General features: G+C 42.8%; 1 protein-coding gene across 8 annotated transcripts in view; it reads left to right on the forward strand.

Moving 5' to 3' along the window:
* Positions 1–10286: 10286 nt before the first annotated feature.
* AFF3 (ALF transcription elongation factor 3) overlaps positions 10287–16186 on the forward strand; it is a 570287-nt gene continuing 564387 nt past the window's right edge. For 5 of the 8 annotated variants that reach the window (XM_053890583.1, XM_053890586.1, XM_053890587.1 and 2 more), the window contains exon 1: positions 10287–10407. The gene's annotated coding sequence lies outside the window, so the exon portion shown is untranslated. The remainder of the gene's footprint in view (positions 10408–16186) is intronic. The other 3 variants (XM_053890590.1, XM_053890591.1, XM_053890592.1) reach the window with 1 other exon arrangement.

Below are 16186 nucleotides of genomic sequence, written 5' to 3' on the forward strand. Positions count from 1 at the left end.
TCTCTTGTTACAGCCTTTAATTTAAAGTCTAGTTTGTCTGATATAAGTATGGCTACTCCAGCTTTCTTTTGGCTTCCAGGAGCATGATAAATAGTTCTCCATCCCCTCACTCTCAATCTAAAGGTGTCCTCAGATCTAAAATGAGTCTCTTGTAGACAGCAAATAGATGGGTCTTGTTTTTTTATCCATTCTGATACCCTATGTCTTTTAGTTGGTGCATTTAATCCATTTACATTCAGTGTTATTATAGAAAGATATGGGTTTAGAGTCATTGTGATGTCTGTATGTTTTATGCTTGTAGTGATGTCTCTGGTACTTTGTCTCACAGGATCCCCCTTAGGATCTCTTGTAGGGCTGGTTTCGTGGTGACGAATTCCTTCAGTTTTTGTTTGTTTGGGAAGACCTTTATCTCTCCTTCTATTCTAAATGACAGACTTGCTGGATAAAGGATTCTCGGCTGCATATTTTTTCTGTTTAGCACACTGTAGATATCGTGCCAAGCCTTTCTGGCCTGCCAAGTTTCAAAGGAGAGATCAGTCACGAGTCTTATAGGTCTCCCTTTATATGTGAGGGCACGTTTATCCCTTGCTGCTTTCAGAATTTTCTCTTTATCCTTGTATTTTGCCAGTTTCACTATGATATGTCGTGCAGAAGATCGATTCAAGTTCCGTCTGAAGGGAGTTCTCTGTGCCTCTTGGATTTCAATGCCTTTTTCCTTCCCCAGTTCAGGGAAGTTCTCAGCTATAATTTGTTCAAGTACCCCTTCAGCACCCTTCCCTCTCTCTTCCTCCTCTGGGATACCAATTATGCGTATATTATTTTTTTTTAGTGTATCACTTAGTTCTCTAATTTTCCCCTCATACTCCTGCATTTTTTTATCTCTCTTTCTTTCAGCTTCCTCTTTCTCCATAACTTTATCTTCTAGTTCACCTATTCTCTCCTCTGCCTCTTCAAGCCGAGCCATCGTGGTTTCCATTTTGTTTTGCATTTCGTTTAAAGCGTTTTTCAGCTCCTCGTGACTGTTCCTTAGTCCCTCGATCTTTGTGGCAAGAGATTCTCTGCTGTCCTGTATACTGTTTTCAAGCCCAGCGATTAATTTTATGACTATTATTCTAAATTCACTTTCTGTTATATTATTTAAATCCTTTTTGATCAGTTCATTAGCTGTTGTTATTTCCTGGAGATTCTTCTGAGGGGAATTCTTCCGTTTGGTCATTTTGGAGAGTCCCTGGCGTGGTGAGGACCTGCAGGGCACTTCCCCTGTGCTGTGGTGTATAACTGGAGTTAGTGGGCGGGGCCGCAGTCCGACCCGATGTCTGCCCCCAGCCCACCGCTGGGGTCACAGTCAGACTGGTGTGTGCCTTCTCTTCCCCTCTCTTAGGGGCGGGATTCACTGTGGGGTGGCGTGTCCCGTCTGGGCTACTTGCACACTGCCAGGCTTGTGTTGCTGGGGATCTGGCGTATTAGCTGGGGTGGGTAGGCAAGGTGCACGGGGGCTGGAGGGGCAGGCTTAGCTCGCTTCTCCTTAGGTGATCCGCTTCAGGAGGAGCCCTGTGGCAGCGGGAGGGAGTCAGATCCGCTGCCGGAGGTTTGGCTCCGCAGAAGCACAGAGTTGGGTGTTTGCGCGGAGCGAGCAAGTTCCCTGGCAGGAACTGGTTCCCTTTGGGATTTTGGCTGGGGGATGGGCGGGGGAGATGGCGCTGGCGCCTTTGTTCCCCGCCAAGCTGAGCTCTGCCGTCCGGGGGCTCAGCAGCTCTCCCTCCCTTTGTCCTCCAGCCTTCCCGCTTTCCGAGCAGAGCTGTTAACTTATGACCTCCCAGACGCTAAGTCGCGCTTGCTTTCGGAACACAGTCCGTCCGGCCCCTCGGCTTTTGCCAGCCAGACTCGGGGGCTCTGCTTGGCCGGCGAGCCGCCCCTCCGCCCCGGCTCCCTCCCGCCAGTCCGTGGAGCGCGCACCGCCTCGCCGCCCTTCCTACCCTCTTCCGTGGGCCTCTAGTCTGCGCTTGACTCTGGAGACTCCCTTCTGCTAATCCTCTGGCGGTTTTCTGGGTTCTTTAGGCAGGTGTAGGTGGAATCTAAGTGATCGGCAGGACACGCTGTGAGTCCCGCGTCCTCCTACGCCGCCATCTTCCGGAACCTCTATTTATTTATTTTTAAATATTTATTATTTTCGGGAAAGAGACAGCAGGCAGGCAAGGAGGTGGGGGGTGGGTAGAGAGAGAGGAAGACACAGAATCTGAAGCAGGCTCCAGGCTCTGAGCTGTCAGCACAGAGCCCAACGTGGGGCTCAAACCCATGAACTGTGAGATCATGACCTGAGCTGAAGTTGGATGCTTAGCCAACTGAGCTACCCAGGCACCCTGGAAAGAACCTTTTCTAAAGGGCAAATACCAAATGAAACATAAACTATAATAAACTATGAGTCCTAATATATGAATCAAAATGACAAAGAAATATTAAAATTAAAAGAATAAAGACTCTTAGGAAAATGCTTAATAAAAGGAGGCAGGGAATATGGCATTTCTATTCATACAAAGTCAAATCCAGGATGATATGCATTATAATTATAATGAAGAATGGAATCATCATATTAATAAAATTAAAGCAACAGGAATATTTATGTGCCCCAAAACACAGCATCAACATATAGAAAGCAAAACCTAAGTGTCCATCAGTAGATGAATGGATAAAGAAATAACACACACACACACACACACATACACACACACACACACACACACACACACACACACAAATATGATGGAATATTACTCAGCCATAAAAAAAATGAGATCTTGCCATGTGCAATGACATGGATGGAGCTAGAGAGTCTTATGCTAAGTGAAATAAGTCAGACAAAGACAAATACCATGTGATTTCACTTATATATGAAATTTGAGGAAGAAAACAAATGAACAAACAAAGAAAATGAGGCAGAAAAACAGATTATTAAATACAGAGAATAAACTGGTGGTTTCCAGAGGGGAGAATTGTGGGAAGTAAGTAAAATGGGTGAAGGAGAGTGGGAGGTATTCTCACTCATTCCAATTATGAGTAAGTTTTGGGGGTAAGGTACAGCAGAGGGAATGTAGTCGATTGTTTTATAATGTTGTATGGTCAAAGATGGTAGCTATACTTTGGTGAGCATAGCATAGTGTATAAAGTTGTCAAATAACTATGTTATATACCTGAAACTCACATTGTATGTCAACTATATATCAATAAAAATATATAGAAAGCAAATATTTTAAGATGATCACAGAATGATTAACAAAATTCAAATGCAGAGATAACAGTAGCATGCAGTGTTATCATTAAAAATAAAAGTTATTTTGCCAGCAAAAAAGTGGATTAATTTAGGAGTAAGAGAAATGCAATTAAGGACATGTAAGCTGTGGCAAAACCATAGTCAAGTCCATCAAACAAGGAGGAGAACATTACTTTATGGAGAAGAAGGAGGAAGTTTGGAGAGGGGGTATTTTGAACAAAAATCCAACGGAAGAATCATAGGTTCAGGATGATGATGGTTTCTCATTGGCTGAGTGAAAGGGTAGTCGTTCTCTTATAGGAGATGCACTGTACAATTGTCCCTGGTGGGGCTTGTAAACCGATAATTTTTTCCTGTTGATGATTCTTCCATTGGGGTCTGTAGTTGATAATTCTTCCTGTAATTGATGTTGAATATTAAGACTCCCCCTTCTAGCCTCCCAACTTTACTTTAGTGAGATGTCCCTTTATTAATTTCCACAACATGTACCAGCCAGTGGCATATTGAGTATGGAAGTAATAACCCACTCATGGCATCCAAATTTTAGAACAGAGTTTCCCGACCCATAACTACTCTTGTGCCATAGGACCTCCTGAGCCCTTAAGTCATCTACAGAGATTAGGGAAGCTGAAAACTTCAAGTTAGCTACCGCTAGCCTTCAGCAATTTTTTCTGGTACTCTGAGGAGGATTGCTGGGGTAGGTGGGAGTCTGATGGCATGACCCACAGTACCTAAGACCAGAGAGGGAATACAGTGAGCCATATCTGGCTCCCTCCAGTGCACAGCAGTACACTGCGCATGGGCAAGGAAGTGTCTGCCACCTGGGCATCTGATTCCACAGCCACCTCCAGAGAGCTCTGCAGCTGCCTGTCAGGGAGCAGTAAGTTCAGGTAGGGTACCCACGCAGCAAGGAGCAAGTTGCACAACAAGGACATGGCTGGTAATCAGGGAGGATGAACAGGGCCGCATCCAGGCCTCAGCCCTAACTTTACTCTGTCATAGGTTTTGAATCCTTCTGTCCCTTTTGGTAGATGTGCCTTCCGATGCTAGCAGGAGAGTGACTCTTCTAACAATGTATGCACAAACTGAAAAGAACTTCATCACTATTTTAAAATAATAATATGAAGTTTAATTTGATACAAAATTCATTCCCATGTCACAATTTATTTCAACAAAGCATTTTTCAAGAAAAGCAAAGGAAGATTGTTAGACTTCTTAAATATTGTTTTAACTGTTGTAGAAGTTTGAATGGTTATTTATAAAAGTTTAAATTTTTCTTACCTATTCATGTAAACAAAGTTTGCATCAATGGTAATGATGAAGTATTTGAAGAAATTATCCTTAAAAAGTCTTGTCTAGGAATTGTATGAAGCATATAACAAAAGAATAAAAAATAACGCTCATGAAAGTTAAAAAAAAGGATGAGTGTATTTAACCTGCAGGAGAACTAATAATTTAGTATTATTTTACAATATTTGTTTCTAAAATAATAAGGCCAAGCAACACAAATAATGAGATAGACACACACAAAATATCAGTTAACTTTCTGAATTGAAAGCCTCATACCTGTTTTAAAGCTCAGGAGGCCATTTGAAATTTATTTCAGTAATGTAATGTAGTTAAACCTACATGGTATCAATTTAATGACTTTTTTCCCACTGACATGCTTTAATAGCATGTATGAGGTCTTATCACTGTCCTGTTCCTGTGCTTTCAGCATCTCATTTGTATGTAAATTCTCTTGCACACAACTTACTCTGTGGTAAATGCAACCAGCGGATTGAGTGTCTCCGTAATTATGTTCCATCCTTGTCTACCCTATTTGTTTCTTATTATATCACTGCAGAAGTCCCTGCTTCGTGTTCCAGTCATGAATTACAGAGTGGCTCCAGCACTGATTTTTCTTATGGGTGATGGGCTTCTCTACCTCCTTTTCCTTAACACGTTACCCACTTACCTATAATTTTGAGACAGAATATGTGAGACTTGTTCCATCTTCCTTCTGATTGTTTGCTTCTGTTTCCTGTTTATTTTTTAACTAGAATTGTTTTGGTTCTAACAGAGATAAGTTGTTCAACTAACTTACTTAGCCCCCTCCCACCCCCTCCCTTGGTTTGATCTGGGTGATACTGAAATATGATGTAAAATCACTTTATGTACATATGGATGTTCTGGGTTGCTCAGTAGGGCTGAGAAATCTAATGAAAATTTCACATGGGATAGTCATGCTAAGGATAAACATTATGTATATAGATTTACATACAAATACAAGCACAATGTATTTTCCTGTCTTTACACATGCATATAAATGTATGTGAACAAAGTGTGTGTGTGTGTGTGTGTGTGTGTGTGTGTGTGTGTGTGTGTGTGTGTGTGTGAAGAGAGAGGGAGATAGAGACTATATGTGCCCTGAAACAGTAATACCTGTGTTTGAACTCTACATCCATCATTAATCATCTATGTGACCTTGGGCAATTTCTTAAACTTCTGGGCTTCATTTTCCTCATTGGTAAAATAAAAATAAGAATAGGGGCGCCTGGGTGGCTCAGTCAGTTGGGCGTCTGACTTTGGCTCAGGTCATGATCTCACAGTTTGTGAGTTCAAGCCCTGCGTCGGGCTCTATGCTGTCAGCTCAGAGCCTGGAGCCTGCTTCCGATTCTGTGTCTCCTTCTCTCTCTGCCCCCCCACCCCCACTTGTGCTCTGTCTCTCTCTGTCTCTCAAAAATAAGTAAATGTAAAAAAAAATGATAGTATGTATCTCACAGGGTTTTGTCAGCTATTTTATTATCATGTAGGATAAATAATATAGGTAAACACGTAACAGACATTAATTAGATTAGATCTTCCCTATTCACTCAGCCAAAATTCACAGCACTGAGTGCCAGACACTATGCTAGAGAACTTGGGGTTATGAAGATGGAGAGTCTCTGCTCTCAGATGTGCATCCATGATCCTGCACAGTCCTCCCAGGTGAGGACCACAATGGGCTTCCTCCCTCTGTACCTAGCACCTGGTCACCTAGTTAGAATAGGCTGCCAGCTCCCACTCTGGCTAGGAATTATGATGAAGACCCCAGCCAGCACTAACCAGTCCTTCCTCACCCACTACCACCTTAGCTGTTGGATTTGCCCAAAAAGGAATTGTAGGGTTTCCAAACACACTTCTCCATCCCAGCTTCATGGAGAGACTCACTCATGAGGCCTCTCAGTGTCCAGTGACTGCAGCGAGTGTGGGGTTATTTCCAGGTTCTCGCAGACAGGATAAGCTGTGTTTCCTGTGCTCTCATTCCCTATCACAGGGCACGAGACATTGTGCCATTTCCCTCCAGGGAGGCCTCCGGAATTTTGCATAGTAAATAGGGAGTGGGCTCAGGGGGATGGCAGCCCCACAAACACAGCCCTTCCAGGGGTCAGATGTGAAGCCCCAGCTTTCTCATCCTGGAGAAACAGGGTATGTTTGGAGTAGGGCATTCTGCCGCTAACCTGCTTAGGCTCAGTGCATTTGTCCTCGTCTCTTCTGCCCCCTTCTCTCATTGGTTCTTGCTCCCAGCTCCAAACACACCCAGTGGCGTCTGTCTTGTAAAGGGCTTTGCAGTTTATGACCTACTTAGGTAACTGCCCTGTTCCTATGGGAGGGTGTGTATTATGGTTCCAATTTTATGAGGGAACAGAAGCTCTGACATATTACAACTTGCTCAAGGCCACACACCATGACAAGGTTAATACATGATAGAATTTGAGGTCAACATTAGTTTTGCCCAACTTCAGTATATTTTCATTCATATGCTCACTCAACAAATTTACTGAGGGCCTACCATGGGTGACAGAGACAGGCATGGACAGAGCCAGTGCAATCCCCACCTGGCAAAGCCTCTGGTCTCCTGGAGAAGATGCACGACCAAGTAATTGATTGTAATTAAGTGTGGTGGGTGTTGTGGCAGAGGAAGTATATTTATTAAACATCGTACCAGAGATTTTGCCAGAGGCTGGAAATAAGTTTACATGAATGCATCTGTGACCAGCTGTTCAACCACTGTGGGGCCGTCTGTAGGGGGCACACAGAAATGCTCTGTAAGAGGAACATGGACAGGCTCCCAGAGTGCTCCCTGCCAGGGTTGGGGCAGCAAAGGCCTCCTGAAAAAGGACAGTAGCAGGAGCAGCCTGGAGTGTTCAGCAACCAGCAAGTGGTGGGTTATTGCTGAGTGGGCTGTGGGAGGGGCCTGGAGGGACAAGTGGAGGACGCGTGGCTGGGGAATCCTCATAAAACAGCTGGGGAAAAAAATGCATTCTTTGAATTTCTGTTACAAATGAACACCAAAGATTTAATCTTTTTTTTTTCTCTTTTTAAAATAATGGCATTCTGCCTCATCAGGAGTAGCTCTCCTTGGTATGAAATTTACAAATTGTTCGAGCTTTCATAATAGTAAGGGAAACAAATAAAATAGCTATGCTCTTCCCGACTACTTACTTGATACTTGCCCTGTGCATGCTTGATGTTGTTTAATTTATGCAGTCACTCTGACGTGGGTATTGTATAGATGAGGAGGTTGAACTTAAGTAATGTACCCAAGATTCCACAACTAGTAAATGGTAGAGGAAGGATTCAAACCCAAGTCTTTCTGATGTCAGAGCCCACCCTCTTAACCACCAAATTGCTGTGGTACCATCCAACATGGAGACAAATGGCTATAGTGGTAGCTGGCATGTGTCATGAATTATGACTCAGAGAGGAGTAATGAGGAAGGATTTTTAGTGTCTGTGGGGACTTGCCTGATAGCCAGTAGAAGCAAAGGCATCCCCTAAAGAGGAAATAGCATGAGAAAAGAGTGACCTAAAGTAGCCTGCATGTTCATAAAATCACCAGTGGTGTGGTATTGTTGGGTGGTGAGGAGGGAGGGAGGTAGTGAGCATGGCAAGAGATGATGTTGCAGAGGGCAGAGGCTACTGCATCAAACACCTTGTCTACCCAGTGGTGGAAATTTGGGATTTTCCTGTAGATGATGGGGAGCCATTGAAGAGTTTAAACACTGGGTTTGAGGTGAGGGGATTGTAATGTTATCCTTTTTGAAGTCACTTCCAAATAAAATTTGGAGGCAGTTTGGAAAATACTCTAGAGCCTGTTACCTGGGAGATGAGTTTGGAGACTATGTGTGTCCACATTTCTGATCATACATCCTCCTTGGTAAAGAATTCTTCATAAAAGATTCTCAGTGGATATATGATTATTCACAAATGATCATAATACAAGTGTATTCATACACTACCTGCATTAAAATGTCCACAAAAAGTAAACACTAAAAGTATGACATAAAAATAAACGTGAGTCTTGGGACTAGATGGAGCTGGTAGGTTGCACAATATTGTGAATATATTCAGTGTCACTGAATTCTGCATTTTAAAATGGTAAATGTTTAATTTCATGTTATGTGAATCTACCCTCAATACAAATAAACAAAACAAGTAAGCACAGTATTCAAGACTTTCCTTCCCCCAACTCAGTGAATTTTCTTGCATGCCTTGGGTCCACATGCCCCTTTCAGGACTGGGGCATTGCTGATGAAGCCTGGAGTAAGGGCGTGGCTCTAGGAAAGGAGAAGAGAGAACAAATTTAGGTGTGGTTTAAGAGGTAGAATTGACAGGGCTTGAGGATTAAATGTTGAGGAGTATATGAGAAAGGAAAGAAGGTAGGAGGACTCCCCATTTCTGTTTTGAATATTTGAATATAAGAGAAAGAAATGTTTTCCCCTTGCCAGGGACCTGATGTGGTCAATGCTTGGATAATTTCCCAGTGGTTGGCATAGGCTTGCATGGAGCATTTTCTAGGTATGTCAAGAAGTAAATATAGCCTGAGGATACAGATGAGTGGTCCTGTGTGGACAAGGATAATTGAGGATCAAACCCAAAGAAGCTTGCCAAGGACAAAGCAAGAGGTCAGAAGTAGGCAAACTCAGGAGTGGAAAACAGGAGCAAGTTGGTAACAAGGCAGGAAGGATTTTACAGGTTTCATGGAAAGGTAGATGAGTTACAGACTAGGGTTTCATTTTGGCCAGTTGGGCCAGAGTGTCTGGGGGACGTCATGGGAGAGCAGCAGAGACTTGTGAATATATGGATGTGGGCTTGAGAAGAGGCCACCCGTGGAGAACACGAACCACTAGATTAATAGCCCTGGAGGGGGTGGGAACTTTGGCAGAGGAATGGAAGCCTGACAATAAGAGAGATTACCTGATCCCAACCAGGAGAATGCAGAGTATGGAGGACAAGAGAGAAGTTCCAGAAGGAAAGACATGGTCACTGGTATCAAACACTGCAGGAGGACAGATAAGACAGGAACTGAAAAAAGTATCCATCAGTAAGCTCCCTGGTGACATTAGTGAAAGTAATTCCAGAGATGAATGGGGTAGAAAGGAAGTAAGTGAGTGAGGCAAGAAGCCCTAATGTTGTGGGTTGACTAGTGAATGGAGATGAGGTGATAGAAATGCTACAAATAGAGCAGACTTGGGTCATCTGATTACTCACTTAGTGCACCTTCTCTCCCACTGAAAATGTATTCTAGAAAGTTCTAGAAGACTTATTATAGACCAGAGGCAAGATAAGGCTTTTCATTATGGTCTCTTGTGTGTGAGAAGTTTGGGGAACCAGCAGAACTTCAGACAAGTTAAGTAGGCCATTTAAATCCATGTACTTGATGATAAGAATGTATTTAAGGGATTCCAAAAATGTTCCTGGGATTCTTTTAAGGAGTCTATATAGAGTTAGGGAGAGGCAGAGCAGTAGAGTTCACCCTTGGCCAATATACCAACCATATTCTTCTGGTTTGTGTCAGGTGGTCCTCCAGAGTGGGGTCCAGGCTCTTGCTTTCAGCTTTCTGGTAGCCTTTGCCCTGCAGTGGGTAACAGGAGGGCAGTTGGGTGTCTGGTGGGGAAATGACACTGGTTGGTTTAGTCACTCGCCTCCACACTTTCACATCCTCTATCAGCACCTGCACACTTCAGTCGCGACCACACACACTCTTCCTGTTTATATAGAAAGTGCCATTCAGAAAGCTTTGCCAGTGAGACGGGAGCTCTACACACAGCCTCAGAAGAAAGAAATCGGACGACTTATTTGGGAGGGAAAGAAAAGGAGCCTGTAAGTTGAGAGGTAAGATCAAGCCAGAGAGCGTCTGGGTCCTCTGGGCTGCCTTGGGTGGAGAAGAAGTAACTACTGCTTTGTATGTTCCCTTTTGGGGGATGCATCAGGGTAGCCTGGCCCTCCTCCTCAGGACTGGGCAGCCAGGAGCACCTCCATTGCACCCTATAGAGATAATGCAACCTTGGGTGAATGGCTGAACAGACTGTGGAGGCAGACTTGGAACATGATCAGAAAAGGTCACAGAATTCATGTGAGTGGATCATGTGAAGAATATACAATCTTGATGTGGACATGCTGACACCATTTGTGATGATAGCTAGGCCTACGAGCCTTATGAACAGTATGTCTGAACTTCATTTAGGCCAAAAAAGAGCCTATGACATAGTCACAGCATAGACTCCTGTGAATGGTCACAGAGAATGATTTCCCAGAGGCCTGGTTACAGGAAGGTTTACCCTAAGGCCGTCACTGTTTCTTCATAAGTAACTCAGAACACACGGCCTGCTCATCAACAGGGTCTGATAACACTATCTCGTATTCTTTAGACAGCACATTATATACTATGTACGCATGTATGCTTGGGTGTACACATATCATGCATATATATTTATATATGGTACATTATATGTATATATACACCCATATATATACACACATAGACACACCTAGAATACAGAATAGCAATAGTGACAATATTTTTGCAGGCAGAGAACTAATGGTATGACAAAGGATTTTTTTCCTAATATGTGAATTCCTTGCTATTCAGGCTCTTACAAATGTAAAAATGAAATCATATTTAAATATGCAGTTCATAATCCCTTTTATTCAAAGGGTTGTAAATTCCATGAGGTAGAGACCGTTCGGGTATTCTGTGACCTGATATCGCAACAAAAATAGCTCAAGCCAACTGTTACCCAGTACCCACAGCAGCACCCACAGCAGCAAAGAAGTGGCAGTAAGCTCATTCTTTAGTCTTGAGTGTACACACTAATCAAGTAAAAAAATTATGGTGTCTGCTTTTCTCAAAAGCATTTGCTCCTTAGTGGGAAGTGGGAAGAGTTCCCTCCTCTACCTAGGTCTGTCAAGGTTTCTCATCTCACTGCTGATGTGAAATTACTACAGTGAAAGTAACACAAACAATGTGCTAAGGTTTTTGTTCAACTGTGGTTCTCTTCCTCTGGGCATCACCTGCATTTAGTGTTTAGTCATTTTTGTTCATTTTGCATTTAGAAAATGGAAAAATATACATTGCTCATTCACTGGATTTCTGAGTTCCAATCTTAACTCTAACACTTGCTGTGACTTTGGGCAAGTCATTCATTATACCACTCTGCATCAGAGTCCTGATGTCTGTAAAATGGGTACAATAGTCTCTACCTCTTAAGTAAGGTTTAGTGTAGCTAATAGATGTCAAGTGCTTAGGAGAGTGCCTGGCCCATTGAAAGGGCTCAATAAGTGTTAGTGGCCATCATCGTCATCATCATTATCCTCCTCTTTTTCACAATTAAGCTGTCAGACTTGAAGGGAAATGGTAGAAGAGTGGGAAAGATTGAAGGTAGGTTGTGGGGTAGGTAAATGAGCGTAGAAGGAGACACAGATGAGGCCAGAACAAGGACACCTGACACACAAAGTGTAAACCCTGCAAAGGTGCAGTGAGCGGGAGGCTGGGAAAGGAGCCTGGGGCAGACTTCCCTAGGAGTCCCACTGGCGGGAGGAGCAAGGCTCCGGAGCTTGGCAGGTTTGATTATACAAGCTCTTATACCTCTTGTGTACCCACGTGCACAGCAACCTGGGAAGTAGATGTGTGTAACTGGCATCCAAAGAACAGTACATAGCATGCATTCAGTGTCTCTCATGTGTGCTCCCCTGTTACATGCCTTCTCATGTTATCGCATCAGATCCCTTGATGGTGCCTTTTTAGACCATAGGTGATAGCTGGCCTAAGGGTGCAAAGCTGGGTGGGATTGGGGAGAGTTGCGGTCTGACCATCTCCAGGCTGTGTTCCTAGTGCCAGTACTATACTCTACAGTACTAAGTGGTGTTGAAATGTGACTGATGAGGAAGCCAGGTCCTAGAGAATTAAGAAACAAGTTCAAAGTCATGCTGGGATTTAAAGGTATGGGGAGGAGCTGGATGCTGGTCTCTGATTTCTAGACCCTTTATTCTACATATCAGTTCAGAGGAAGGACTTATATCCTTGCATCCTGCCTCCTGAGGTTGAGAGCTATGGGTCTCCTTCAGTAAATCACTTTCTCTTCCACGCTTCAGTTTCTTTACCTGTAGAGTGGGTATAATAACCTGTCCTACATATTCACAGGGTTTTAGAAGATTCCAGTGACGGAGCATTTATAAAGTACTATTCTTTCTTATTCATGTAGGAGAAAAATGTTGAAAGCGACTTTCAGTACAGGCAGTTAAAAGAAAAGGGAAAGGAAAAGGATAAATGATGTTGGTTCTTAATGATGTGTTATTAGGTGGGATTTAGCTCATTCTTTGAAATAGCTATTTTGCACTTCCTGGCACCAGTGTTCCATAATCTGTTGAATCATTCCCCATATATGGGAAGTTAATTTATTGCCAACTTTTATAATATTACAAATCAAACTACAGCGACTGCTCTTCTATAAATCCTGTGCTACATTTTACCAGTTCTTTTATTTTTTGTGAATCTGATCAGCAAATGGTGTTCTCATTTTTGTTTTCATTGGCTTTTCTTTGATTATCAATGTGTTGATTCCCAATGTTTTAAAACATAACTGCAAGAAAATAAAAACATTATCCCTCATCCAAAAAACAGCCTAAATCCATGTTCCTTTTAAAGTGAAGTAGCACCATTTTTCTCGTGATTAAAATACAAGCAAGTATTTGTGTACATATGTGAGCCTACTGAGAAGCGCCTTGCCAAAGATTCCTCTTTATACCTTTTATCGGTGCTAAAAATGGGGGGCTATCATGAATACAAGACAACTAGACTCCCGTGATAACTAATAAACATGACAATTTGATTTATTAATGGTCTTCTGCTGTAGTCTGTTGACAGATTTTTCTTTATGGAAAAATTACCATGGTTTAAATCTCTATCATATGGCACTTAATTCAATCGACAATATGTTACCAATTAGATCCTGCTTAAACTACCATCAGCCAGCAGACCACGGAACGTGTTAAGTAGGATAGCAATCAGGTAACTAGTAAAATGCTTTGTGGCAGCTTTCTCATCACCAAGGAGCAATGCTGAAACAGTGGAAAATGAAGAGACAAAGGGCAAATACAGCATTTCCTTTTCCCCATTCTGAAAAAAAGAAATTGTTTCACATTTTCCTAAAAGTGTACGAAGAGTTTGTGTTTGAGTTGAGAGTTGCAGGATATTCACTACCCCTCTTCTCTCCATCCTCTTGCCACCTTTGATGCTAAATTTGCAAGCTGAAAGACCATTCTACTCCAAAATCCTCTCTAATGTGATAATATAGAACTTCAACTCAGTCATGGTGTCCCATTTAGTCATGTTTTCTAAGAGTTCACCTTTCTCTCAAGCAACAGGGGTTGACTGTGGTAAGAAAATTCTTGTTAAGTGGGATGAGCTTCTTTTCTTATTTTTGTCTTGGAATCTGGCTGTTATGAGCCAGTGTGCTGTTACAAGAGAGAGGAACCAAATCAAGCTGTGTTAAACAAAAAGGCAATCTTCTGAAACAATTTTGGGGGCTGACCAGACGTAAAGTAGAGCAGCAAGAGAGGGGATCTGAAGGCCAGGCAGTAAGAACACCATCAGGAACCACAGTAATGAAAATGTGAACACAGCCTGGGCCATGTAATGTGGGGACCACTGTGACAGATGTGACCTCAAGTGTCCCCACTTTGGGGCCATTACTTATGTAAAATACAGAATCCTAGAAAGAAGGGAGAGTGTGATGAGCTGCATCTAGGTCACATACCTGCCCCTAGGGAAAGGTCAGGTCTGTCCATTTGACTTTAGGTCCTACCTCCCAAAGCTATGCACTAGGGAGCATCCTCAAAAGGAAGAATGGAGTGGTATAGGAAGGGGTGGACAGTTGGAAGGTGACAGCCAAAAATGCAAATGTCTGCCCCATGGTTACCACACTGCAGCCTCTGGGTGGAGGCTGATTAGTTATAAATGCGAGAGATCAGCCATTGGTGGTTTGTTTCTATAGATAAGTGTACAAAAGGAGGAATTAGGAGACTAAGGTCCCACTGCTTCCTATATTCTCGTTCTGGTCACTTTGCATCTCCAGCTTTGCTTTCCTTCCACAGCATGAGACCAAGGGATTTTCGTAAGGACCTGGCAATAAATGGAACTTCCTTCTAAATCAAAGTAATGAGTACTGTTTCCTCAGCTCTTACCTACCCCGAGCATTTTTTAGTCATTTCTGGAGTCCCCATAACAGCCCTACTATGTAGATATTCACATATAGAGAATAGAGGCTCTAGGGTTAAGTGACCTGCCCAAGCACACACGGTTAGATGTGAGCTTCAAACCCAGACTTCCCAGCTCTGAAACCTCCCACCTGAGCCAGCCTTAAGGCGACCCCGAGTCCAGGCTACACAGCAGCAACACATGTGGTATTGTTTGAATAAAAAACCCCTTTTCCTCCAGGACACCACTGTGTGTGTGTGTGTGCGTGCGCGCACGTGCGCACACACATGCATGTGTGTGCTCTAGGCACACATAACCAGGAAAAATGCTGAGGAGAGAGGGGCTCAGAGGAAAAACATCCCATATGTTACAACTTTGCCTCAGCTGTCCCTGTTTCTAAATACCGTGACAATATTTTCTGAAGCAAAGATCAAAGGACATATGGTCTGACTCATGGGTTAACAAAGGGAAAAATATTTGAAATTGGAAATATCTGGGACAATTTGAAATGGGTAGCTACAGTCATTCTCAGAGCACCTGGAAATCATGGAGATCTTTGTGAAACACTTTGAAATATTGGCATATTAAATCCCATTCTCCAAACAAGGAATAATTTTATCAGCAGAAATTAGGACAGCCTTGTACATTGGCTATCTGATTCCATAGCTGTGAAACCTCATGCCCATGAAAATAACAAAGGTGTTGAAATCTGTTTGCATCACCTGTAAAATCATTAGAAATAATAAGAGAGTTCTTTATACAAAAATAGATTTCTTATTAAAAAATAGTGAGTAAGAAAATATGAGAAAAAGGGATATAATTCACAAAAGCACCTACAATTTAAATACCTAGAAAAGAACTTAAGAGAAAACACATGAGACTATATGAAAAAAATCTACTTAGGTTTGTGAAACATAAATGGAAACACATAACGTGTGGAGACTAGATAAGCAGACTCAGTATTAACTCTCACCAAACTAATTTGTATGCAAAAATACATATATAAAATAAAGTTTTCAGTGCATTTGGGGAAGAAGGGGACTTGATAAAATTCCAATATAAAATTCTGATGAATTTTAGTTTAGAACAATGAGGATATTCTTGGGGTGGGGGTGGAGAAGAAAAAGTGGTAGGGGGGCAGACTTGGTGCTTGCCTTGGGTATGAAAGTTACAGTGGGGGCACCTGGGTGGCTCAGTCATTAAGCATCTGACTTTGGCTTGGGTCACGATCTCACAGTTCGTGAGTTTGAGTCCCACATTGGGTGAGCTTATGCCCTGCTTCAGGTGAGCCCCGCTTCCGGTGAGCCCTGCTTCCCTCTCCCTCTCTCTCCCTCCCTCCCTCTCATTCTCTCTCTGCGCCTCATGACATTCTCTCTCTTTCCCTCTCTTTCTGCCCCTCACTTAATTGTGCCCTCT

The sequence above is a fragment of the Panthera pardus genome, unplaced genomic scaffold (genome assembly GCF_024362965.1).
Source record: "Panthera pardus isolate Hobbes unplaced genomic scaffold, ASM2436296v1 HiC_scaffold_25, whole genome shotgun sequence".
NCBI classification, from domain to species: Eukaryota; Metazoa; Chordata; class Mammalia; order Carnivora; family Felidae; genus Panthera; species Panthera pardus.